Source organism: Balaenoptera musculus, chromosome 4, assembly GCF_009873245.2.
Source record: "Balaenoptera musculus isolate JJ_BM4_2016_0621 chromosome 4, mBalMus1.pri.v3, whole genome shotgun sequence".
NCBI lineage: Eukaryota > Metazoa > Chordata > Mammalia > Artiodactyla > Balaenopteridae > Balaenoptera > Balaenoptera musculus.
Genome location: NC_045788.1, coordinates 97,707,646 through 97,734,404, shown reverse-complemented (window position 1 = coordinate 97,734,404; position 26,759 = coordinate 97,707,646). Strand labels below are relative to the sequence as shown.

The window sequence follows — 26,759 nt, the reverse complement described above, 5'->3', positions numbered from 1 at the left end:
TAATATACCCTTTTTTTTTTTTTTAATTTTATAGCTACTTTATTTATTTATTTATTATTTTTATTTTTGGCTGTGTTGGGTCTTTGGTTCGTACCCTTTTTTTATTGAAGTATAGTTAACTTACAATGTTGTGTTAGTTTCTGGTGTATGGCAAAGTGATTCACATATATATTCAATGTAAATATTCTTTTTCAGAAGTAATATACTTTCTTAAGCCATGCCCATTCTCCCTACAATGTTTAATGTCAGCACATCAGAATCCTGTCTTACGTGAATCCCATTTTCCTATTTTAAAAATCCCTAGCCTTTTTATCTCTGTGCCTTAATTATCAAGAAAACTTTCAATCCAGTCCCCCTCAATAAATGGCTCTAAGAAGCCCAATGTTAGAATAAGAAAAACTGCAAGCTATAGTGAAGGCATTTTAGTTCATAAAGACAAAGGAAAAGGGGCCATAAGAGTTTTAAAAGACTGTCTCTCAAGTTCAATTACCCTAGTTTTGTTTGTTTAGGACTTCAATCTCAACCTCACTTACTCATTCACTCAACATATAGTTTTTGGGGACCTACTATATGCCGAGTCCTATGCTAGACACCATCAAGGACTGTTTCACCTGCACTTATGGTCAGCAGCTGAAAGGCATAGAAACCAATAAAAAGCCACTTGGAGCATAAATGCACAGGGAATGTGAGAACTCCTTTTTTCTTTTTCTTCAAAGGAGAGGCCACATTTTGTGCCTTTTTCATGCTGGTCATGTGTTCTGAGCCTTCCTAGGGGCCAGTGTCCTCTCACAACACACCCATCCTCACTCAGCAACAGGCTTTCACTCAACAGCTGTCAAGGATTCAAGCCCCATCCCACTTTCTAGGTGCCAAAAATGTAACAAGTCAGTACCTTAATAGACACACTTCAGACATTCAACACACATACATAAAAATGTACAAAACAGTAAACTATCTTTTTTATGGTATTCTTTCAACTAAAATTGTTATGAAATCTTCTTAATTTTGTTGCCAACAAGATAAAATGAATAGTGAGTGTCCTAGGGATGAACCCAAGACACTGAGAAATCCTAGGGCCCTGGAACAGAGTCAGGCACTTTGCTTTCCAATAAATGCTGGTTGGATGAATACTATCTGAATCACTGGGAAAAAAATAAGTTATTCCAAGCTGAGTTTCAGAATTAAAATATATTTAAGGTAACTTTTCATTTATCTAGCATTCCAATTTCTGAAAACTTCAACCCTACAGAACGCAACTGAGGACAAAAAAGTAAGTCAAAAGTGCTCAGAAGTGAAAAGATGGTGGTCATTAAGGTTCATATTCATAAGCAATTACAAGGAGTCCTCGCTTCAAGCCTATTTACTTCTACTTTGCAAATAATTCTAACAAACTTAGTTCTCTGAGTCCTGAGAACATAGCAAACTTGAAGTACCGAAGTTGAAAAGGGAAAGGAGATGCAATAAGTAAGTACACTAACAGCAGGAAGAAATAGAATCGTAGAAGCCTAGCAATACAGGAGGAGGAAAAGAAGCTATAAAATGATAAGAATTTCTAAGGCGTATAGCATTCATTGAGGAGATAAATTGCTGTATAGCCTTAGGAAGTTCCTGGGGGAATCACTGGATCACAGCTGAATATAAATATTGACATATTGAGTAGTATCTTTTAAGAATTAAGGAAATTCTATATGTCAAATATATAATATCAAAACAAGAATATTTTGGTCCTGATGGGTGTAAAACATCAGCTATTAGGAAAATTTTAATTATCCAAAATGTCTCATTCCCTAAAGACTCAGGAAAGTTGATGTTATTCTACTACGTATGAGTGTGTATGCACACACATATGCACACATGTATATAAATTATATGAAGTGGAATTCCTGTTACAATAGAATTCCTAACATGCAGTATAATGGATTATTAACTTTTTGGTTGTCAGCTTCCTATAAAAGCATGATCAAAGTGGTTACCTGGAATCCAAAACCTTGGGTTCATGCTTTCTTTTCATGTAATACAACTGAGATCAGGGAAATTACCTCACTGCTCAGTGACTCCATTTATCTATTTGTATAATGAGAAAAACAAAAGCTTAGCTCACAAGGGTCTGGTGGACTGTTCCCATTTCAAAACCTGGAAATGTTTAATGTAAATCCCAATAATACCCTGGTTTGGGGTTATTATTTTTTAAGCAAACGCCGTTCAAAAAAAAGATGCAAAGGAAGTCAGTCTTTCTTTCCCCACAATCTTTCCAAAGAACACAACAAAGAAACAAAGAGCCAAACACTCTGACTCACGCCTTTTTCTAATCGTGTTGTGGGCCATTTGCTCCCCCATAAAAAAGTAGTCGTGAAGCTTTGAACTCTGGGTTTTGGAAGGCCAAGAGTGGGAAAACGTCTAGCAGAAAGAAGGGCACATTCCAAATCTGTCCAAATATGTCCAGTGCGATGCGTTTGTGAGAAAAGTCCGCTTGGGCATGCAGCCCCCATTGGAGCCCTTTTCTGTTGTTAGAACTTTCTGACAAAAGAAGGGGCTGAACTTTGCCTTTCAATGAAATCTTGAGTCGAGAGTTTCTTTTTCATATCTTACTCATTCAAGCCTTAAGATGGTCTCTCAGTTTGAACTTGCCTTTAGGACAAATGGGAAAATGGTGTAGCTTTCAGCCTAGAAAAGCTGGCTCCATCCTTCTTCAGGGAAAAAAAAAAAGTTCTACATGGTTTAGAAAGCTGAAGATTCACTGAGGGTCTTCACTTAGAGATTTCTGATATTGAAATTGGTTATTACATCCCAACGTTGAGCAGATGTCATGCTTTTTGTTTTCTTAGAGGCTGCTTTCTTAAAGTCTGTCACAATCTAACATACAACTTCATAGTATATGAAGGGCTTTCATGTATGTTAATTCATTTGTGAGACTTGGTATGCCTCTGACTTCCCAGTATTTTATAGCTGTGTTTTGTTTCTTGTTTTAATTCTTAAAGACACTCACAATCTGAAAAAGATACATATTCATTTTGGTACATTTTTAAATGGCTAGTGTCATTCTTTAGCTGATAAGATTGAGCAGTTGGCTGTTCTTCCGTATCACCCAGTTGAAGAATTTATCTCAGTACTAAAATCTCATTGCCTAAAGTGCTCTAAGGATATCTCAAAAATGTCCCTGGGAGGAAGTTTCTATAGAAACACTCTCAGCTCACTGTACCTGCAGGCCATTCTGTCCTTTGTGCCTTCCCTTCTGTTACAGACATTTGTCTTCCTAAGTCTCTCCCCTAACATAGTCTCTAGTGCTCCTCATCCCACCTCTCCTGGCTTCTGGGGACTTCACTCTGAGCCATTTGCACCACCTGCCCATTGTAGCTGTAGTGTTTTCTCAGCGCAGATTGGATTGTGACTCACCCCGTTTAAAACCTGTCAGAGATATTTCATGACCCTCAAATTAGAGTCCAAACTCCACCACAGGATTTACAAGGATTATTTTCCATGGTCTCGGCCTACCCATCTTTCCAGCTCCACTCCTTTCCACACCACCTGCTGTCACCAACCCTACTCTACACACAACCACGGTTTGCTCTGAGAGTGCCATAGCTCTTGTCTTTTAGGGCGTTCATTCACACTGTTCTGTCTTTTTGTCTGGAACACTCTGCCTTCTCATCACCTCCCAACTCCCTAAGCATTCCCAGAAGCCTTCCTTGAACCCCAGAACTGGATTCGGTGGCCCTGCTCTTTGCTCAGACATTGCCCCAACATCCCTCTATGGCATCTAACACTCTCACCATAACTTTTTAATTAACTGACTATCTCTCCTGCTGGCCCCATTATAAATCCCATGTTGGTCTGAATTGAGTCTGTCTTACTAAGCAGTGTGTTCCCAGCACTGAGCCTAAAACCAAGCACAGATATTCAGTATTTGTTGAATGAAAGAATGAGTGAAAGATACACAAATGATAATCAGAGAAGCACAGATATCAGAGACAAAGCAGCAGATCAAGAATCAACCAGGGTTCTAGAAAAAGTGAGTGGTCAAAAGTCTGGTCAAAGAAGTCAGAAATCAAGAAGTCTTTAACAACCAACAGTGCAAGTGGGGAAGAAAAGGTCTAAGACAGGCCCTTACCAATAACAGCAAGCAAAATCTGATAGTCACAAAGCCCAGCCAGTCCCTCTCATGCTCATCCTGGGCAAAGTTCCCCAGAGTATTAGAGTGTGGTACAAGAACTATGTGCATCATGAGTCTACATCCCCAGCTAGCCTTACTGACTCAGAATCTCGTGGGCTGGGGCCATAAATCTGCACTTTCAACCAGCATCCCAAGGGATACTTATGCATCTTAAGGTCCTAGGCTGGAAGTGGGGATAATCACAATAGCTGATTGAGTAGACAGAACAAGAGTGAGAGGCAAACGCCCTTCCCTGGTGGTGTCTAGCTCAGCATCGTGAGCCCCCAGTTGCTCTCCATGTGGTATATGACTCATGGATAAGGATACCTTTGCCCTGGTCCATCCATAATGAGCTAATGCACAGCTGGTCCATGGTTGACCCTTGAAGTTCCAACAAGGGTCATGTGCATTGGGTGGGGGTGGTCCTTTCACGGCACTTTAGTCATAACTCCCACTTAGCGTCTCACTGTGGCCTCCCTTCTCCTATTTGGGACATGGCCCAGTATAATCCATCTCTGCATTCTGTCTGGACAGATGAATATTTAACCAACATTCAATAAGACAATATTGCTTTGTCCATGACCTGGACAAAGGGCTAATAATAATAATATCTATGAAGAATTCATTGTAAGCTATCACTCCTCTGAGGAAAACAAAAATGTCCCCTTTAGCCCCACTAAGCCTGTGGTTTTAAAACCCTTTCCAATTTTGCATTATTGTCAAAGAAAAATAATTAGATATGGATGACTGAAAAAAACATCTAGAAAGTTCTATCTGAGGAAAAGAGGTTCACCTCAAACCAAAATTTCCTGTTTTGATCTTGTGCTCCAAGCAGTCTCATTTTTTCCTTTGGGTTTTACATATAGTTTTGTCATTTATGGTCATGCCTGTAATCTGTCATGCTCACAATGAGTTCAGGATAAACACTGATTTTTGTTACTATTCTATTATTTATAGCTTAATATTACTCTTCACCTTTCTCTCAAGACTCTGTTCTATCACAGCCATTTGACGTCAGTACAAAGCACCTTAAGTCCCCATTAAACCAACATGTATGTGATGTGGGCAGAAAAAACAATGCATCTTGACTTTCCCAAAGTCATTTGAATCAACTGTTTTAAGTGTAATTGAAAACATATTTTTGTAAGCAAATAGAGCCAATAAACTAGAAAAGCTCTATGGAAACACCAGGCTCCTCTTCTCTGGTTTTTAATAAACTGCAGTAGAGGACCCTAGGAACAGTGAGGCCATTGTGTCCCTACAGGGAATCACACAGGAGGACAAATGCTCATCCCCAAGCATGGTTCACCTCTCACAAGTGCTCTAGGTAGAAAGTCTAACAGGGAAAGAAGAGGAAATACGTCAGGGCCCCAAGGCTTTGTATAACCTCCCTCCTGTCAGTGTGCGGACCTGATATGCCTTTATACAGGTGGTAAGATTAAGGGGGAGAACCTCATTGCCTTTGTGCCCCTATGACCCCAAGATCTAAAACCATGATTATCTTCCTATAATTATTTTTTTAAATATAACCACAAAGGAAATATCCTCCTGGGCCAGGTCCCTTCCTCAGTGGCAGTGACGCAACTCCCACTAAATCTGTGTGATATCATCATCTTTCTTCCTAAGGTCAAATATTCTGCTTGGTCTTTCCAGCCCCTGAAACTGGAATCCTATGCTGGTGCAGTGGGGCTGGCACTGGGAAGGATTCTGAATGATGAGACTGAATCATTGGCACACACTGAATCATTCTGGCACATTGGCTTTTCCTATAATTTCTCTAGCTATGAATTGGAGCAGATTTATTTACTCAATTTATAAAATGGCACGATTCATTAAAGTAAATCACTTGATGTAAAAGAACTAATTATAGAGCTTTTAGTAAAAATAAGTAAAAGCTTTTTACCTTAGGGCTGGGGGCAGAACCAATTTCTGAATTATAGGTTTTTACTGTGTGTATGTGTTAAAGTTCCAGGGGACATGATTTGACCCAAATTTGTTTAATAGCTAAGCATGATGTAACAGGCTTTTACTTTATGAAGAACAGAATAGCTATGTAAAAAAATATCCTTTTCACTGTCTATGTCTATGTCAATTTTTAAAAATGGATCTCTTATGCAGTGCTGACAAGGGAATGGAAATGGGGAAATGATCATACACTATTGGTAAGAGTCTAAATTGGTACAACTTTTCAAAGTTGAACTAGTAACTCCACCCCAAGAATCTATCCTACAGATATACTCACATGTTTGTTTTAAGATATAAGAATGATGATATTCATCAAAGGACAAAAATCAACAGAGTGACAAGGCAACATTTGGAATGGGAGAGAGTATTTGCAAATCATATGGTTGATAAGGGGTTAATATCCAGAGAACTCCTACAACTCAACAACAAAAAGTAAACAACCTAATTTTAAAATGGGCATAGGATTGAATAGACATTTCTCCAAAGAAGATGCCCAAATAGCCAACAAATACATGACAAAGATGCTCAGCACCACTAATCATTAAGGAAATGCAAATCAAAGCCACAGTGAGATACCATCTCACACTCATTAACATGGCTAACTATTAAAAAAAAACAGAAAATAAGAAATGTTGGTGAGGATGTGGAGAAATTGGAACCCTGTGAACCGTTGGTGAGAATGAAAAATGGTGTCGCTACTATGGAAAACAGTATGGCAGTTCCTCAAAAAATTTAAAATAGAATTACCATATGACCCAGAAAATTCCACCTCTGAGTATATACCCAAAATAATTGAAAGCACAGTCTCAAATATATATATGTTTGCATTCATGTTTGTTACATAGCAGCACTTTATTCACAATAGCCAAAAGGTGAAAACAACCCATGTCCACTGATGAAAGGATGAATGGATAAACAAAATGTGGTATAAACATATAGTGGAATATTATTCAGTCTTAAAAAGGAAGGAAATTCTGACACATGCTACAACATAGGTGAAACTTGAGGACATTATGCTAAGTGAAACAAGTCAGTCACAAAAAGACAAATATTGTATGATTCCATTTATGTACCTAAATAGATACCTAAGTAGTCAAATTCATAGAGACAGAAAATAGAATGGTGGTTGTCAGGGGCTGAGGGGAGGACAGAATGGTGAGTTATTATTTAGTGGGTATAGAATGAGGGTTTTGCAAGATGAAAAGAGTTCTGGAGATTGTCACAACAATATGAATGTACTTAACACTACTGACCTGTACAGTTAAAAGTGGTTAAGATGGTACATTTTATGTTATGTGTATTTTACCACAATTTTTTTTAAAAAGAATAATGGTGTTACAGTAACCATGAAAAAGAGAAAACATGCAAATCCTTCAAATGGAAAACAGCTATTGAATAGAATTCCATGCAACCACTGAAAAATGTTGTATATATAAAGTTATTAACTTAGAAGGATGTCCAGGATCTATGTTTTGAGTCAAAAAGCAATTTTCAGAGCCACATGCTTATATTGACTGTATTAGTTTGCTAGAGTTGCCATAACAAAGTACTACAAACTGGATGACTTAGAACAGTAGAAATGTATTGTCTCACAGTTCTGGAGGCCAGAAGGCTAAGACCAAGATGTCAGAAAAGTTAGCTCCTTCAGAGGACTGTGAGGAAGAATATGTTTCATGCCTCTCTACTAGTTTCTGACGGTTTACTGGCAATTTTTAGTGTTCCTTCTCTTTTAGACAATGCATTACCTGAATCTCTCCCTTCATCTTCATATAGTATTCTCCCTGTGTGCAGGTTTATCTCTATGTCCAAATTTCCCTTTTTCATAAGGACACCAGTCATATTGGATTAGGGGCCCACCCTACTCCTGTATGACCTCACCTTAACTAATTACATCTGCAGCAAACTTATTTCTAAATACGGTCACATTCTAAGGTATTGGGGGTTAGGAGTTCAATATATGAATTTTGGGGGACACAATTCAACCCATAACAAGGACCTTGTTTTTTTCTTACTAGAAAAGCTATACACATGTACATATGCATATGTGTATGTAAGTGGGTAGATGCGTATATGAATATATAAAGGAGTGAATGGTACACATCAAACTGCTAACTGGGGTTACCCTCTGGAAAATGGTGGGGAGTGAGGAGGGTGGGTGGGCAGTATTTATTCTTTTAATCTCCACACTTTTGAATTGATTGAAAAATGTTCAACAGACATGTGTAACTACTGCAAATTTAAGCAAGCAACTTATAAGCTTTTAAGGCACCTTACAGGTGTTCATCAAGGTAGATAGTTAGGTTGCCTTGAAGAGAAGTGGGAACTACAACAATTAGGTGATCCAAAATTGTTGGAATACTTCTCAGCTATCAAAATGCGAAACAGTAATATTTCATATGTTCCCCCCAAAAAGGGCTTATGAGTCAGCGGCAGAGTGGAAATAGCACTGTACTTGGAGTCCAGAGAGCCAGAAGGAGCTCCATTTCCGGCACTAGCTGGCTATGTGTCCTTAGGTTCTTAACTGCACTGGCATTTGCATTTTCATCTTTAAATGTTTCTGTAAATTCCAGATATGCAGTCCCTTGGTCTATGTTTATTCCTATCTGGCTTATACATGCATGTTTTATGTCACAACAAAATTTGACCGAGCCTAAAAATAGCCAACCATCACTTCTCCTAGACAAAGATCTGAACACAGAGGCCATTGATCTGAACTGTGTGCTTGAAGGACAGCATGTAGATGATCTGTTATATAATCAGGTGGCCTGATTCTTCCACTCTGCCTCTGCAGAATGTCTATGCCACCCTTTGCTATTACTGTGGGAAGGACAGCTTCCACTGCAGACCCATATAACAGAGTTGAACCCCACAAACCTACATCAGTCTTTCAGAGCTTTTCTTCATTCCTCCATTCAATCAGGAAATAATTATTAAGTACCCACTGTGAGTCAGGACAATAGCAGGCCCTGGGGACTCATTGATCAGCAGAATAAACAAGGTCCCTATTCAGCTGAATAAGGTCAAGAAAACACGTAATTACAAGACAATATGGAATGTGTTTTGGTAAAGGAATTGCAGTGTGCTCAAGGGATTCCAGTTCTCTGAGTTAGGGGCCCCTAACTCAGACTTAAAGTTTTCCAAAGACTTCTTTTCACAGAATTGCATCAGCTCAGCTTTGAAATCATGAGTTAGGTAATTTTGCCCGCTACTGGCTTTCCAAGAATTCTGTCTTTCATTTGGGTCTGTGGTTGCTGGGGAGAGGCAAGGCTCAGGCAGCAAGTAACCAAGCCCCTGTTGTTCAGCTGCCCAATGAAGAGAAACAATGGCATCTCTGACTGGGAGGCATTCTTCCAACTTCCTGGATGGTGCCATGTTTTCACTCAACGTAGCAGAATCCGCTCTGCCAAGTTCAGGTGTAAAAGGGGTCAGATATTTGATCGCAAGGACTGAACATAATGAGAAATACTTATTCCTTTCTCATCAGAGTCAACATCCATTACAGCACTCCTCACTGTTACGAACCAGTACATCAAACACAAAGTTTCCCTTTGAAAGTCTATATGACATTCTGAAAGTCTTTGGAGGGCGCATTTGCTAGTTTCCTCAGGCACAGCACATGACAAGGTGATAGGGCTCTGGTTTCTCTAAGTCCCCTCAGAATTCTTGTTTCCTGTCCCCATAAGGCTTCTCTACATTGACCTGCAGAGCTCAAGCAAATATACGGTTGTGTTTTGTAACATTTTTTAAAAGGAATTCTGATGAAAGTGGTAGTGGTAATATTTTGTTTCGTCTTGTCACTGCAATAAGCTCTACAAATTTACTAAATCCCAATGTAAGCTGATGTCTGACTCTTTGACATCTTATTTTCCAGAAATGCCCTCTGTCATTTTTTTCCATGGAAAATCTACACTAGAGGAAACAAGCTTGATAAAAAAGGGATGGAGATGATGAGGCTTTTTTCCCACAGACAAGGATATACCTGTATCCCTTATTGAAGCCAGGTTTCTTTGGATTTTTTTTTTTTTTTTTTTTTTGGTTGTGCTGGGTCTTCGTTTCTGTGCGAGGGCTTTCTCTAGTTGCGGCAAGCGGGGGCCACTCTTCATCACGGTGCGTGGGCCTCTCACTATCGTGGCCTCTCTAGTTGTGGAGCACAGGCTCCAGACACGCAGGCTCAGTAGTTGTGGCTCACGGGCCTAATTGCTGCACGGCATGTGGGATCTTCCCAGACCAGGCCTCGAACCCGTGTCCCCTGCATTGGCAGGCAGATTCTCAACCACTGCACCACCAGGGAAGCCCCTTCTTTGGAATTTTTAAAAATACAGACAATTTTTTAAAATTTCCTCATGCATCTAAGAAAAAACAGTTGGTTAAGTTTTTTCCTAATCCTGCCTCAATTCTATAAATTCCTGTACCGCAATTTTCTGCATACAATGGACATTTCATCACAGTTCATTGATTTGGAGGCTCCAAAATAAAAAGGCCTACCTCTAATTACCAAATATTCACTGCATATAGCAGTAACCTCAGACCTGAGTCTATCCACGGGATCTATGTAGAATTCTATCACACTGAATGAATAAGTACATCCTCCCACCATAGAAAGGATGTGGTTATGTAGAATCCAATGTGCCACTATACTATTGTCTGTTTGTTATTTATTATTTGTTTTATCCCACTTGAATGTAAGCTCCAAAGAGCAGGGTCTTTATTTTGTTCCCTACCTTGTGTCTCCCCAAGGCCTGGAGCAGTGCCAGGCACAACATAAGCCCTCAACTACTATTATTGAATGAATGACTGTAACAAGGTTATTTTTCTCCAATGGCAGCTCTCAGACTGGCTCTTCTGAATCATCTTTATCCTTTGATGACATCTTGGCTAGATTCTGTAACTTCCTGGTCACTTTCAGCAATGAAAGGCTCAATCCAGTTTAAAGCTTCAACCTCAAATCCAGTGCAAATCTTTCTTTCTCTGTCTCTGCTCTTCCACTCTTCTTCCCAGCTATGGACGCTGGCATGACCCAGCTCTGGTTTTAACACCCTTTTCTCACTCCCCTTTATGGAGGCCTAGCTTTTGAAGTGTTTGGGGTAGGAGGAGGGAGAAGAAATGGACCAACTTTTTTTAACTTAACCTCCTATAGTTGAAGTGCTTTTTCTATTGATTAAAGCATCTTTGCTGGGTAACAGGTACCTTCTATGAAGTCCACCTGAATCCCAAGAAACTAACACATCCTCACCACCGAAAATGGAAATGGGAGCCATTCCATGTCCTTTCGTCCTCCTCGGTATTCCCATCTCTCAGATTAGAAATCCAGGGTGCCAGGCTTCCCTTCCTGCAGGAATTCTCAACTTTTATAAGAGAGGTTCTTGAAGCCCCCCACCTTTCTGGCCCCAGCCTCTCACTTGGCTTTGAGGAGTGGAAAGCACCCACCATTTCCCTCCCTCCCCCAGGAAGAGCTTCTCGCCATGAACGCACTCTCCCGCACAGGCTGATGTTCTCAGTCCCCAACACTTCCCATCTTCTTATACTTTCTCAAATAGAGTTGGGTGGGTGTGGGGGGGAGGAATAAGGAATGTTAAGTATGGTTGCCTTGGGGCTGGCACTTCGGGGGTCTCTCTCAGTAAAGCCACATTGAGGTGTGAGGAGAAACTGGTGAGTCTTTTTAGATTTACCACCTTTTTGTTTCCAACTGGGACCCTACACATCGACTTCAATGCAACAAGAAAAGTCCTATCAACATCCTGTTATTTCTGCTACAAAAATGACTGTCTATCTTTTACATTTACACCTCTCTCCAGGCCTGGTATATGCCTTGTTCTGTAAGCAGTTACGGAGACATTCAATAGATATTTATTAAATTCTTAATACAGGATGAGGTACTTGAGATGTTGACCAGAAATTCTAAACTTCAACCTGAAAGCTGCTGAAAAAAACTTGTGGGTATCAACGTTACAAATCCTGTTGAAACCACAGAGACTTCAGACCCATGCAGGAATTTCTAAACCCTGCTCCAAACGTTTACAGGATTCAGGGCTGGTATTCCCCGGATGCTCCAATCATCAGAAAATCTCCCATATGAAGAAAGAGCAGGGACAATATTTTTTTAATTAAATACATGCTTAGGGAGAAATTTAAAACAGAAACATTTGATAATGAGACAGTCTTTTATCTCTGTTTGCTGCAAGCATCTTGGGCTTCAAAATGTCTCATTGGCTACTGAAACCTAATGTCACCAGAGTCCCAAAACAGATATATTTTGCCACAAATCGCAGATGCTTAGGAATCCTCCTCCTTGAGATTCGATTCATATTGTGCGTCTTGACACTCAGTTTTCTCTCTGCCACAACTCAGAAAAAGTCAGGTGGTCTATATGGTTTTGCTTTCACATTCACAGCTTCACCAGCTTTCTTGGATCCTCAATGAACACATTAGTTGCATCCCTCTGTAATATATGCATTCAGGGAACAAAAATTCAGATCAGTGTGGAAAGTTATTGGGAAGGGTGGATTAATCTAATTTTATTGGTTTCAACTTTCCATTGAAACTTGTTTCCCATCATTATATAAACCAGTTTCCCTCTCTGTACTTTCCTTGCTCTCTCAGTAATAAGGGACATCTACTTTTCTCAAACAAATACTATGGCAATTTAATTGAAGAATAGATGTAAAACAAAACTTGCAGTTTATGGAAGAAATCTCCTTTCTTCCAGCAAAAGTTCTGTAATTAACCATACATCCTTTGGGAGGTCTTAACCTCTAATCTTCATTTTCCTCATCTGTCAGTTTAAGGCCAGGCTAATGTATTGTCCATTTATTGTCTATTCTGTACCCGGTTCTATGGAGAGCATTTATCATGTTACTATTTTATTTTGTATTCAAAATAACTCTATATAAAAGGAATTATAATCTGCATTTTGTAGATGAAGAAACAGATTCAGAAGGTTAAGTAATTTGCATAACATGTGGCTTGGCCAGTCAAAGATAGAACCTGAATCCAAACCCTCATTTCTTTAGTTCTAAAGCCCTAATTCTAATTGCTGTAATATGCTATCAACTAAATGAGTTCTGAGAGCCCTAAACTATTCCTTCAGGTTCTATGTTCTGAGCCATGGAACTATTTCATGTCATTGCAAGAGGCATTATTGGTAAATTATTATTCCTGGCTTTATATAGAATAAAAAATAGTATACCTCAATATTTTGTAACTACTTTTGTATTGTGAATGGTGGAGAAAAAAGAACTATCAGGTAGCTTCATCTTCTTTTTCTTCCAAAAATATTCTACCTAAACAAACGTTTTTTTCTTTTTTTAAAGACTCCCTCAAATAGACATGATACAGCCTTCCTTAGAAGACCACCTATTGCTTAATATTGGGAAAAAGAGTTTTTCTCTGTCTGGTGTGGCTCCCTTCAATTCTAATTTATTGTCCGTACTTCAGAGTGAATTTGATCATTGTTTCTTATCCCTTTCTTCTGGTGGGAAATAATAGGACAGGATGTGCTTAAGGGGAGATATAAAAATATTGTATTGAGACACCACAAGGAATGTTAATTCCTTCTTGCAATCAGTGTTTTAAGGGGTGTCTGTACAGAGTAAAAATAGATGGACAGATGAAGGGTACAAGTCTTATGTAAAAGGAAAGTATTCATCTTCTACTCTTCTTTTAAATAACAAAATTTCAATATCATCCGTGCCTAGGTTTTCTGGACTTGGAGAAATAACACTTAAGGAAGAGGGTGGAGAGGAAGGAAAGGTAGGTCCAACTGACAGTTAACTGATTTCATCAAGAATTATCTAATGTGCTTAATAAGAATTATCTTCTCCATATGTGCTGGCCTAGAAAATGAAAAATGTCTTGTCCATCAGTCTTTGAAGAATTGAATCATCATTTTCCTATCAGCTAAACACTCAGTGAAAGAAAGAAACATTTGAGAAGATAATACAGCAAATTAAAAAAAAGATAGAAATGAATGAGAATTTGTAGACCTTTTTTTTCACTTTGGCAAAGCTAAAACAAAACATCTGGCTAAAACAAAACAAAGGTTTCCTGTCAGCATGGAAAAAGCAATTCCTGTCTAAAATTGTGTTATCTGTTTTTTAGTCCACTTAATTAAGAAAGCTGCTAAATGTCATGCAACATGTCATCAAATGCCCTTTATAAAACTGATTTCAATTTTTCATGGGTTCATCCAGTTTTTGTGTTCTCACTATTTAATCCTTTAGGGTTTTTTTTAAGGCGAGTCTTCATTTCTAAAAGTCAAAGATACACTATTCTTGCTATAATTACTTTTTGCACATCACAGTTAAAAATATACCAGAATATAAAAATCCACTGAAGATCAAGTCATCTACTAAAATATAATATGGTCTCACACATATCATTGACACTTACTTTTAAAGAGAAAAACTGAGATATGGAAACTGCTTGAGTTGAACCGAGCTATATTAAGTCTGACCCTCTAATTTTTCACATAGAAAACCTGAGTCTCGAACTTGAATGAAATGTGGATCGCAAAGTTAGTAGTGGAAAGCTGACATGAGCCTGCTTCACTACTACACTGTTCAAAAAATATTTAACTAGCTATTCTGTGGCAGGTGTAGTGTTAGGTTTTGATGATTCAAAAGTGAAAAAGACAGGGTGTTCAGTCTGAAGAATCTTATAATCCAATGGGAGAGTAAAGTAAATAAATTGATAAGTAAATTTTTGTGTAAAAAATAACTTACACACTTAGTAGCTTAACAAATTTACATTTATTATCTCACAACTTCAGTGGGTCAGAAATTGAGTATTTTAGCTGGATCCTCTGCTTCAGGATCTCTTACAAAGTTTCAATCAAGGCATCAGTCAGAGCTGAGGTCTTATCTGAAAGCTCCACTGGAGAAGGATATGTTTTCAAGCCCATGTGGTTGTTGGCAGGATTTAGTTCCTTGTGGTCTGTCAGACTGAGGTCCTCAGTGTCTTGCTGGCTTTTGTCTGAAGGCCATCCTCGATACCTTGCCACATGCACCTCCCCAACATGGTTGCTTCTTTTATCAAAGTGTGTAAGTCAAAAAGGCAACAGTGAGAATCTGCTAACAGGATGGAGGCAGGGATAATTGGGGGCCATCTTAAAGTTTATCCACCACAGAATTTTACAGTAAAACATGACAAATGTTGTGAAAGAGAAAGGCCCAGGGACAGTGCGAGCACAGGAGATAGGATCTAAACCAGACTAAGGAGGCTGGGCTATCATTTGAGTTGAACTTTAAAGGATGAGGGGTCGTCAGATCAATGAAGAAGGAAAGATGGTCATTCCAGGCAGAAGTAGGGCCTATAAATGCATAGAGGCATTAAAAAGTACATTTTTCATGTCTTTGTAGGTAAGTTGGAATGGCACAATATTAAATAATTGGGAAGGATGCTTTTTGCTTAGGATCAGCAAATTTTAAAGTTGAAGACTCCAGATGGAACAACTAAGGCTCAGAGACATTAAGCCTAGCACATGGTAGATATTCAATAAATGTTGAACAAATTAATGAAATGTCTTTGTAGCACGCGAAATGAGCTTCCACTCTCATACCCCAAACAGTAACCACATAAGTCAACCTCCATATCTTTAAGAAAAATAGGAAAGATAAAATTAGAAGTGCTGGGAGAGAGATAGAAGAAAAGTATGTTTTACAGTAAAAAGAATTCTAGAGACAGCCAGAACCTACTGGAAAAGAAACAGAAAGTTAGATTTCAATTCTAATTTCTATTCATAGAAGTGAAAATAAAAGGGGAATTGCTATGGTGTGATACCAGCCAGCTCTTTGGGGAAACAAACAAACAAACAAAAAAGCTTTACAGACATATAAGGTAATAATGGAATTTTTGCAACTAATTCTTTCACTTCATTCCAAAGGAAAAAAAAGTTTTCCAGAGTCTTTTCCTTGAACTTACCAAACTGCTATACAATTTCTGACTCAAAAACAATACATCACCTCTAGGATCCAAAAAAGAGATGGCTTATATTTCACATATTTATATCAGGCTTAGCATTTTTTTTCCTCAGTCTGAAATATACACATTTTATATTTCAGCTGAAGAGGTTATTTTCCAAATGAGGTTAAAAAAAAGCCAAGGTACTATCACTCTGACATTAGCAGCAGTTACCTAAAATATATATATATATTTTTAAGTCATAACCATTTTAGGAAGTTTTTGAACCGAAGAGGAATTTGAGTAATAATCGTCATATCTCTTGTTGCATGTCAGGTATGATTGCCTGAAATGCGTTGAATGGAACTACACATTTACGATTCTTTCATTCATATAAAGTTAGCCTAATGTTAGCCAGATTTAGTCATCCTGTTGTCCCATGCTTATGGGTAAACCCACTTGGAACCAGCTTTTGGAGAGAAAGCAGGGGACTGTTAAATCTATCAGTGAAGATACCCTCTTTTCAATGCCTCTGGAGATGCTGGATTGTTTGCCTTCTTTACTTCTCAGTGTGGCACACCCAGTCTCTCCTGTTGTGTGTGTGTGTGTGTGTGTGTGTGTGTCTGTGTCTGTGTCTGTGTGTCTGAGTCTGTGTGACTGGTGGGGAGGGAGTGTTTAAAATGTGTAATTCCTTTTTATCTATTCTCTACAAATCTGCAACCAAAATCCTTGAGGAAAAACATTTTAAAGAATATGGAGCATGTATTAATATATTTAAAATAGATAACCAACAAGGACCTACTGCATAGCACAGGGAACTCTGCTCAATATTGTGTAATAACCTAAATGGGAAAAGAATTTGGAAAAGAATAGATACATGTATATGTATAACTGAATCACTTTGCTGAACACCTGAAACTAACAGAACATTGTTAATCAACTATACTCCAATATAAAATAAAAAACGAAAAAATAAAAAAGAATATGGAGCATGAATCAGGGGGAAGGAAGATGATTTAAAAGGAATAGGAGTAAAATTATTTTTTAAATATGAAAAAGTAAAGGTAATAATTAAGATGTATGTGATATCAAAACCTTCTTTGAGAGTATTATAGAAAAGACAATTCTTCAGATGCTTTACAGTTCAGAAACATTTTTTAATTTCTTTGATGAGAGGATGTTTTAAAGTAGAAAAGTTAAAACTCTTGATTAAGTACACCAAGTTTTAAGAGGAGTAAGTACTCAATTATCTAGACCATCTCTCCCAAATCTGCTACAAAAGTAAAAAGCAGGACTTTGGGAACTTTGGCTATTCATTTGATGGTCTTCTCTATAGAACATCCTAATTGAATTATATGGAGTTATCCACTTTAGAGCCTGAGATCTCTTAAAGAGAAAAGACACAAGTAATCTGGAACTGTTGATACCTGAAGGGCTCCACAGAGGCAGTCAGAAAACTCATCCATAGGGAGTCTCCACAGCTCAGAGCAGGAAAAATTAATTAAACTTCCACATTTCCAGAAGAGCTATTGAAAAGAGAGGTAGAAAACCTATTCTCTATTTCAATATCTAAATTTCTTTTTTTTTAATTGAAGCATAGTTGATTTACAATGTTGTGTTCATTGCAGGTGTACAGCAAAGTGACTAAGTTATACATATATATACATATTCTTTTTCGTATTCTTTTCCATTATGGCTTATTACAGGATATTGAATATAGTTCCCTGTGCTATAGAGTAGTACCTTATTGTTCATCTATTTTATATACTACTGTATCTGCTACAGTACAGATATACTATTATATATATTATAAAATTTAAATTTATATATTTAATTTATATATTAAATTTTTTTTCTATATCTGTGAGTCTGTTTCTGTTTTGTAAATAAGTTCATTTGTGTCATAGTTTAGATTCCACACATAAGTAATATCATATGGCATTTGTCTTTCTCTTTCTGACTTACTTCACTTCATATGATAATCTCTAGGTCCATCCATGTTACTGCAAATGGCGTTATTTCATTCTTTCTTATGGCTGAATAGTATTCCATTGTGTATACATACCACATCTTCTTTATCCATTCATCTGTCAATGGACATTTAGGTTGCTTCCACATCGTGGCTATTGTAAATAGTGCTGCGATGAACATAGGGGTGCATGTATCTTTTCAAATTAGAGTTTTCTCTTGGTATATGCCCAGGAGTGGGATTGCTGGATCATATGGCAACTGTATTTTTAGTTTTTTAAGGAAGCTCCATACTGTTTTCCTCAGTGGCTGTACCAACTTACATTCCCACCAACAGTGTAGGAGGGTTCCCTTTTCTCCACACCCTCCCCAGCATATGTTATTTGTAGATTTTTAATGATGGCCATTCTGACCAGTGTGAGGTGGTACCTCATTGTAGTTTTGATTTGCATTTTTCTAATAATTAGCTTCAATATCTAAATTTCTTATATGTAGGTGACATTGCTTCTTCTTTTATATAAAAAATAACTATTACTTTGATTTATAGGGAAGATTTTTGTACTTCTATCAGATGTATATTGGAACTACTCTTTCCTGTCTTCCATATTTTCTTAACTTCTCTGATATTTTCCAACTCTTTATCTCTCTGGTCTTCATTCTGAGTGCTTTCCTTATGCCTTCAGTTTATCTAGGTTTTGTTTAACCCATCTCTTGGGTTAGACTCTAGTTGTGTTTCTGCACTACTTGGGTTATTCAAACTCAGGTCCCACAAGAAGCCTAGATTTGGACTTCCAATTTCCACCATGGCCAGGGAGGATGATCTATTTCCAAGCCATATCCCCATGCTATATCCCAAGCCTGCCTCTGGACTTCTACCTCCTTGTATGAATTAGACAGGCTATTCCCAAATATATTTCCCCATTGTACAAAGTGCTTTAGACATTAGCTTCTAAAGCATATAACCATGCTAATACCCTTGGCCCACATGGCATCAACCACCACTCATTACAATGATTTAAGTTCCCTCTATTTCCTGCTACTTAAAAGATTTCCCTTTCTGGCTTTTGAACTTAGCTTTGTAGCTAATATTTTTTAATTTATATTATAGCTGGCATTACTACATATTTCGAGTTAGAAGATATGCTTCCTACATCTGCTTAGTCAGCCAACCTTCCCAGAAATCAATTTTGATGCAGAAATAAATAAATTAGAGGATTTTTGTAGCTAGATATCTTATTAAGGTAGTGCTTTACAAGTAAGAAACAGATTCACTTCTTTGAACGATCAAACTTTCACTTCTGTTGACGCTTCCATTTCTGGTGGACTTTTTTTCTTTTAACATTTAAGAAACGCTTTATAGTGAAAAATGGTACAAGGTCATAAGTCCATCAAAATTACTACATGTGGTTATTGAATGGGCAACACATAGTTTAGTATCACATACTTTGGCACCAAAAATTGAGGGAGAAGGGCTTGGTTGCCCTCCTTGATTAAAGAGTAAAATTCCTTGAATTTTCTAGTGAAAAAAAGGCTGAGTGAATTTTCAGATTCAGTTATTAGAGACACCCTCGTTGCCTTCAAAATCTATTATGAGACTACCACCACCCATGAATTTGCCTAAATCATTTTATATTTCTTTATAACAGTTTTTAAAACAATTTTTTGCCTTTGGTATAAATAACTTGAGTTTATTATTCATTAAATTAAAGTTTCTCTATTATTTGTCCTTAACATTTACATGAAAGTAAATTTTATACAACACTACCTGAGGAGAAGAAAATTTTTTTGTTTTTCATTATAATTTTATTTTCCTGCCTTTGTTTCACTCTTATTCTGATTCTGAGACAACTGTTGATTTTCAGGTATTTCTTTTAAAATCTATCTTATGTTCAGTTTTAAAGAAGCCGCAGAGCAGAGCATAGGTGTTAAGATTCCCAGTCAGACTGGTTGAGTTTGAATCCAGCCTCTGCCACTTACTACTAAGTGTGCAACTGTAGGCAAGCTTTTTAACCTCTGTGTACCTCACCTTCCACGTCTGGACAATAGGGATGATGATGATGATGATGATGATAATAGTGCCTACTACATAGTGTGTTATAAAGATTAAATGAATTAATATAGAGAGAGCATTTAGAACAGCCTTCGATGTATGTTAATTATTATTGTTATATTTCAAATTTCCATGAGGCTTTTTGCACAGGCATCTCTAAGAGAGTGTTTCTAACCATAACCTAGCCTAATGATTTCATAGTTTTATGGAAAAGTCTCAAGGCACAATATCTTGAAGCATATTTAAAACAATCTATCCTTAATGCTATCTCTTTTCATGATCACTTGCTTTTTTTCATGAATGGATGCCTTAAAGGTAATGAACCCACATAACCCTTCCTTTTTTCTATCAGAACCCTTTGTTGAGACTGTTGACAGGAAACCCCTTGGGAATGGAGGGAGTTGAGGCAAAAGAAGAACACTTCAGTTTAGTGGCCAGAGGGGGCCCTCACACTCCCCTGCTGGTGCTGTGAGCCAAGATAAACAGGCTTGGCAAGGGGTGCCTTACTCACTCCACCCTGTCAACTTGGAGGTGAAGGTTTTCAACTGTGGTATTGCTACTCCACCCAACTTCTGTTCCATTTTTAATATACCTTTGTGATAAAATGTGCTGTATCCATTAAAAAAGTCTTGAAGGTGTGGCTGACAAGAAGGAAAGCAATATCCTGCCAATGCCTCAGACTTGAAAGGCCCTCCATCCCTAGCTCATGGACCACCCTCTCTATTCTGGCTTGTACAGCACAGGCTCCACATTTTGTTCAGTAAAAGCAACAACATCCACATACCTCACCACCTGGGAAAATGCCATAAATTGTCCCTAGTCATGTGTGCCCTGGCAAACACCCAGGTAAATGATTGAGCTCACACTGGCCAGTCACAGAAAGAATATTAGCGTACCTTGCTGCCCTCAACAAATGTGTTGCTGAAACTGCATGAAAATCAAGTGTTTGCAAGTTAAATCACTTCTTGAATTCACCGGGAATTTGCTGCTTAATAAATGCTCAGCGGGTTACTTACTGAATAATAAAAGTCCTTTGTAAAGTAATAATGACCCTTTAGTTTATCTGTTTTCACATTTGGAATTTTGGAATCTGGTTTTCCTTAAAGCAAGACACATCTGTAGCATTAGTTTCTCTACTATAGGTGTCACTTAATCTTTGAGGGCTCAGTTTTTTTTTTTAGGGGAATGTTAGGGCATCAGACTCAATGACCCCTACAGTCCCTCCCAGCTCAAAATTCACTTTCTTACAAAGGCAGTCTAGGAATAATTAGAGAAAGTCTTTTTGTTTGGTTATTCTTTCTGATTTTATCATTCCATTCACGGTCTAAGGAAGAGTGTGCTTCCACCATCAGTTTCTGGAACAGTTCCATTTGATGCTTCACAATGGCATAAATAGCTATATGAAGTTCCTCAGAGATCTCTTTCCATTGCTACCTTTCCTGCTTTAGTTTTGGCCCAGAGAAAAATTATCAAAGATCAGAACTGCTCCCATCAACTTCATAGGCTAAGACCTTCTTTCTGGATGTTCCCTGGAGCATAAGGCACTACATACAATATTTCATTATTTGCTGTGAGCATCAGTGATACACAAAGGGAAAATCATGTCAACTCCACTTCATATCCTGGAAAAGAGTACTACAAGATACTTAGGTTACTTACCCAAGTCACCCAGTCAGTAACTAATGAAGCTAAACATGCTTAATTTTGTGACAGAATTACTAGCTTATGCTGCTTGAAGTTGAAATAACTGACACCAGAAATATTTTAGTTAAAAACTTTCCTTATCATCCCCACTGAACATCACACCTTTCATTTAGGGAATCTATGCATTTACCAACACATCCTTGGAATAATCTCAAGAACAAAAGGCAACTGAAAGGTGATATTTATGAGCTATTGGCAGTATGCCTCAGGTTATACAAGCCACAAGTCTCCAAAAACAAGTATAACTAACATTTGATTCCCCCTGTGGCTGAAGAAGTACTTTCATATTAATGTAAACATTTGATGTCACAGAGATATAAAAGAGTGTGCGATTCATGTCAGTATTATTTCACCTCATTTAATTGCGTAAATTTTTGTGATAATAGGAAATGGCTTGGCAAACTTCAAGAATTGATCATTGTATTTGGCATTATTACTGGTTGTAGAAATAGCATTGTAAACTATCAGCTAACATTTAAAAGATTATTAAAAGATATTATGAAACACTTTATGCCAGTACATATGACTATTTATATGAAATTATTACCAGGCTGACACAAAAAAAAATAGAAAACCTGAATTGTCTGATATTATGAAAGAAATCAAATCTATTTTTATAAACCTTCCCACAAAGAAAACTCTACTTTCCAGATAGTTTCACCAGTGAATTATCTCAGAATTTAAAGAATAAATAACATTAATCTAAAACAAATACTTCCAGACAGTAGAAAAAAGGGACAAGAGACACTTTTCTATTATTTAACAGCCCAGCAGAACCTTACAAGGACATTACAAGAAAGAAAAATAGCAGACACATAGATGCAAAAATCATAAACAACCTTAGCATGACCAAATGGACTTTTTTCAGGAATGCAAGGATGGTTTATGATTCAAAAATCAATCAATGAATTCACCACATTTACAGAAAAAAGGGGAAAATCACATAATAAATGTAATAGCTTCAAAAAGCATTTGATAAAATTCAACACCCATTGATAATAAAAGTACTTAGCAAACCAAGAGGACTTTTTAAATCTGATAGTGTACTTACAAAAGTCCTACAACAAACATTTTCCTTACTCATTACTTTTGGAACAAGGCAAGGATGCCCACTATCACCATTTTTGTTCTAATTATACTGGAGGTCCCAGTGAATGCACAAGACAAGAAACAGAAATAAAAGGCATAAGAATAGGAAAGGGAAAAATATAATTTTTGTTATTCATTATTAGAATTAATAAATGCATATATCAAGCCCATTGGATACAAGGTCCAATATCCAAAAAAGCGATTAACTTCTATATGCAAATATTAAACAAATAGAAAATGAAACTTTTAAAAAGACATCATTTACAATAGCATTTAAAACATTAGCTTATCAGGTATGTGCAAAGGAATTTAGAGAATAGACATCAAGAAATTACTGTTTTAAGAGTAATAATCTGATGGGACAAGTGCTAAAAAAATAGATCCAAAATCCATGTAAATATAACTAAATTGATAGTAATTTTCTAAAACCAATCCTCAAATCTTTCTTCCTCTTTCTCTCTTTTGTTAGCTGCTACATTTCTTAAAAGCAGGATATCACAGCTATTTGAATATTCACCAGTGATTCCCTGATAACATCAGAAAATAAAAATGGACTTTAGGAAAATTTCCATTGAAATCACTGGTTTTAAATTAGTTTTATGTTTTAGAGGGAGAGTACCAAAAGGAAATAAATTAATATATAATGGTCAACGGTCTTTCCGGCTCTCTTAAAAGCATGTAATCAGATAGCTTCCTCATGCAGAACATCTTATATCACATGAAAATATACAAGGTGTCTAAAGAAGCAGTTTTGAATAGAGGATTTCTGAATACCATCTCAGGCAAGGTCTAGAGAACTCAATATTATGTGATTTTATGATAAATTTTCTAGACAGCATGGCCGACTACAAGTCTTCCTTTGTACTTTTCTGTACAGTTCCTCACTCAGGACAGATCTAGCTGTCTATGGGAAGGTTCTGCAGGACAAAGAGCTAAGATTTGGCCACTTACACACAGACCAAAAATGAATTACCCAGGGTGTGCTAGCAGAGGGACTTGAACTTAAGGACAGGGGACAATCTGCACAGGTTGCCAATGGTTTGTCAGAGTTGTGAGAAAAGAAATGGGAAATTAAAAAATAAAATTCTTATTGGCATAATTTACATTGGACAACATGAGCACATTCCAGTCAATCTACTTCACAGACATGATCTCATTGGTCTCCCCAACATCCTTACAAGGAAATGAGGGGGACAAGTGTGACTCCACCCTTTAGGCCAAAAGCCCCATTGCTCACTCCCACTTGTGGGTAGGTGTGGGTGGAACACCTTTATACAGGGGAACAAATTACCAACTTCCTGGCTTCCCCGCAACATGTGGGTGAACAAGTTTGCCTTTCTCTCCTTGAGGCCATATAATTCCCAAAACAATTTGTCTGAAATGTTGGGGACTGAGTCACTGGCCAGTGATATTCTCAAACAACTGCTGGGTTGTTTCTCAATCATTATTTTGCCATTATGACTTGGACTCGATACATCATGTAACATAAGTGCCTGTGATGAAATTTTTCTCATTGGCCTAGAGGAGGCTTTTAAGAAAGGGAAGACTATGGTAAATATGGAAGAGGAGTCATTTTACACTTTTGCAATAGAAGGATATGTTACCAGCACTACGCTCATCTAGAATATAAGATTTGACACCAGGTAAAGTCAGAACATTGAGTATCCAGAAGTTCTCTCATATAGTAAACTAGATATCCATTGTTCTGGGTGTTTTGTTGTTGTTGTTGTTGTTGTTTTTGCAACTAGATTGCCTCTCAAGACTATTTTCACTCCTCCCTTTGTGTGCTTAAAAATAATGTAGCATGGGCTTCCCTGGTGGTGCAGTGGCTAAGAATCCGCCTGCCAATGCAGGGGACACGGTTTTGAGCCCTGGTCCGGGAAGATCCCACATGCCGCGGAGCAAATAAGTCCGTGCGCCACAACTAATGAGCCTGCGCTCTAGAGCCCGCGAGCCGCAACTACTGAAGCCTGTGCGCCTAGAGCCTGTGCTCCACAGCAAGAGAAGCCACCGCAATGAGAAGCCCACGCACTGCAACGAAGAGTAGCCCCCGCTCTCCGCACTAGAGAAAGCCCGCGCGCAGCTACGAAAACCCAACGCAGCCAATAAATAAATAAATTAATTAATTAATTAAATCTATATATAAAAAAAAAGTGGCAGAACTGTTCAAATTCTCCATCAAAACAGTTACTAGTAATTATAATTTTGAGGAGAGCTCATTGGGAAAGAGAACATTTTAATAACAAAAATCCAGTGGAGAGTGTTTTTCACATTAGGAAACACAGGATAATTTATTCAAAAACCAGCTCCTTAGGACTCACTTGAGTGTCCTATACTTAAAGATATGTTTAGATTTTTCTTTCTCCCACTACAAATAAAGTGTTCCAAATACTGAGGGATGAAAAGCACAGGAAGTCTATCTCCATATAAATGTTGACACACAAACTCACTCTAACCACATATGGATATCTCTTACGGATATAGAACTCAGCAGCTTCTAGCAGTCATCTGAGATGAGCACCATATGTGACATAATAATGCATTATTTCACTAAAGCTTTCAGAGCTTAAGAAAATAGCCTGAGGAATAAGACTGCTCCTTTCTGAGCCAAGGTTGCAATCTTCTAAGTCTAAAACGTGCTTAAAAACAGACATTAGGTAATTGTAAAAGCCAAGGGAGATCAGTTTAAGAATATGAAATAATATTACTACCAACTGCCCTTTTCTGTGTTCAATCCAGATAGAAGCTGGACACGTAGGAAGTGACATTTGTATAATAACAAAGAAAAGGAGAATGAGAGAGCAACCTTCCCACTTATATTCTTTGTAGGATTTTATTACTATCTGCTCTTTATAACCCCAGAAAATGGGAAAATTATATTTGTTCAAAACATTACGGAAAGTCTTCTTCTGTCTTTCTATGACATAGTTTCAGGTCATTATTAGGCAATTTCATTTCATATATCAATAGTAGCCTATTTGTTTATTGAAATCAACATAAAAGGCAGTTCTTGATATCAAATAAAGAGGTTTGAAGTCAGAATACTTCACTCCCACTAACTTGGTGTATGGTCATGAGACGTGAGATAAATTATCTCAACAGGTCTTTCCAGAATTATTCTATTCTTTTTGCAAATTGGTTTATATTTGTAGAAAAGGTTCAGTCTGTTTCTGGCATGGCAATGGCCAAGTCAGAATCTCTATTTGACACAGTAAGAAAAATAGGCCAACACATTACACATTTACAAGATGAATTACTGTAGATAAAATATACATAAACATGGATTGGTGTGTATTTTTAATATCCAGGGAAATTTTCATCCCTGAGTTATTTCATTAGCAACTGTTTCATCACATATCCCTGGCTAAGAGTTTCCAATAACTCTAGGTCAGCAGTTGTAGACTCTATTTTCAAAGAAAAATCTCTTATATTTTCCATCTGCAAAACTTTTACACCAATGGCCTTGTTCCTTAAGGGTCCAAAGAAGACTGAAATATTAGACGGAAGAAAAAAAAAAAGATTTATGTAGAAAGACTTTCTGACTGGGGGGTGTGTTTAGTCTAGAAACAAAAACCCTAAAGTGTGGCTGGCTTAATAAAAGTCATCAAGAATATGAAAGACCAGCTGCTCTGCATTTCCTCAGAGACTAGAACCTGAGGAAATGGCCTTCAATTACAGCAGAAAGTGACGCTTTGGGTTAGATGCAAAGAAGAATTTCCTGGTTGGGTCTCTGAAACAGGTCACTAAGGGAGACTGTCACTGCCTCTCAAGGATATTTTGCCACTTGAGACAGATATTAGCCCATGTGTATTAAGGGCTTCTATATTCAGGCTCCACACTAAGCACGTTATATTGGTTATCTCCTTTCGTCAGTACAGCAGCTCTATGAGAGAAACGTTATTGTTGTTCTCATTCCATCGATGGGAAGGCTACCGT

General features: G+C 37.6%; 1 protein-coding gene across 4 annotated transcripts in view; it reads left to right on the top strand.

The window, feature by feature from the left end:
• COL8A1 (collagen type VIII alpha 1 chain) overlaps window positions 1-26,759 on the top strand; it is a 156,053-nt gene that overhangs the window by 23,806 nt on the left and 105,488 nt on the right. For 2 of the 4 annotated variants that reach the window (XM_036850809.1, XM_036850812.1), the window contains exon 2: window positions 13,810-13,864. The exons of the other annotated variants lie outside the window; for them this stretch is intronic. The gene's annotated coding sequence lies outside the window, so the exon portion shown is untranslated. The remainder of the gene's footprint in view (window positions 1-13,809; window positions 13,865-26,759) is intronic. 4 annotated transcript variants of the gene reach the window in all.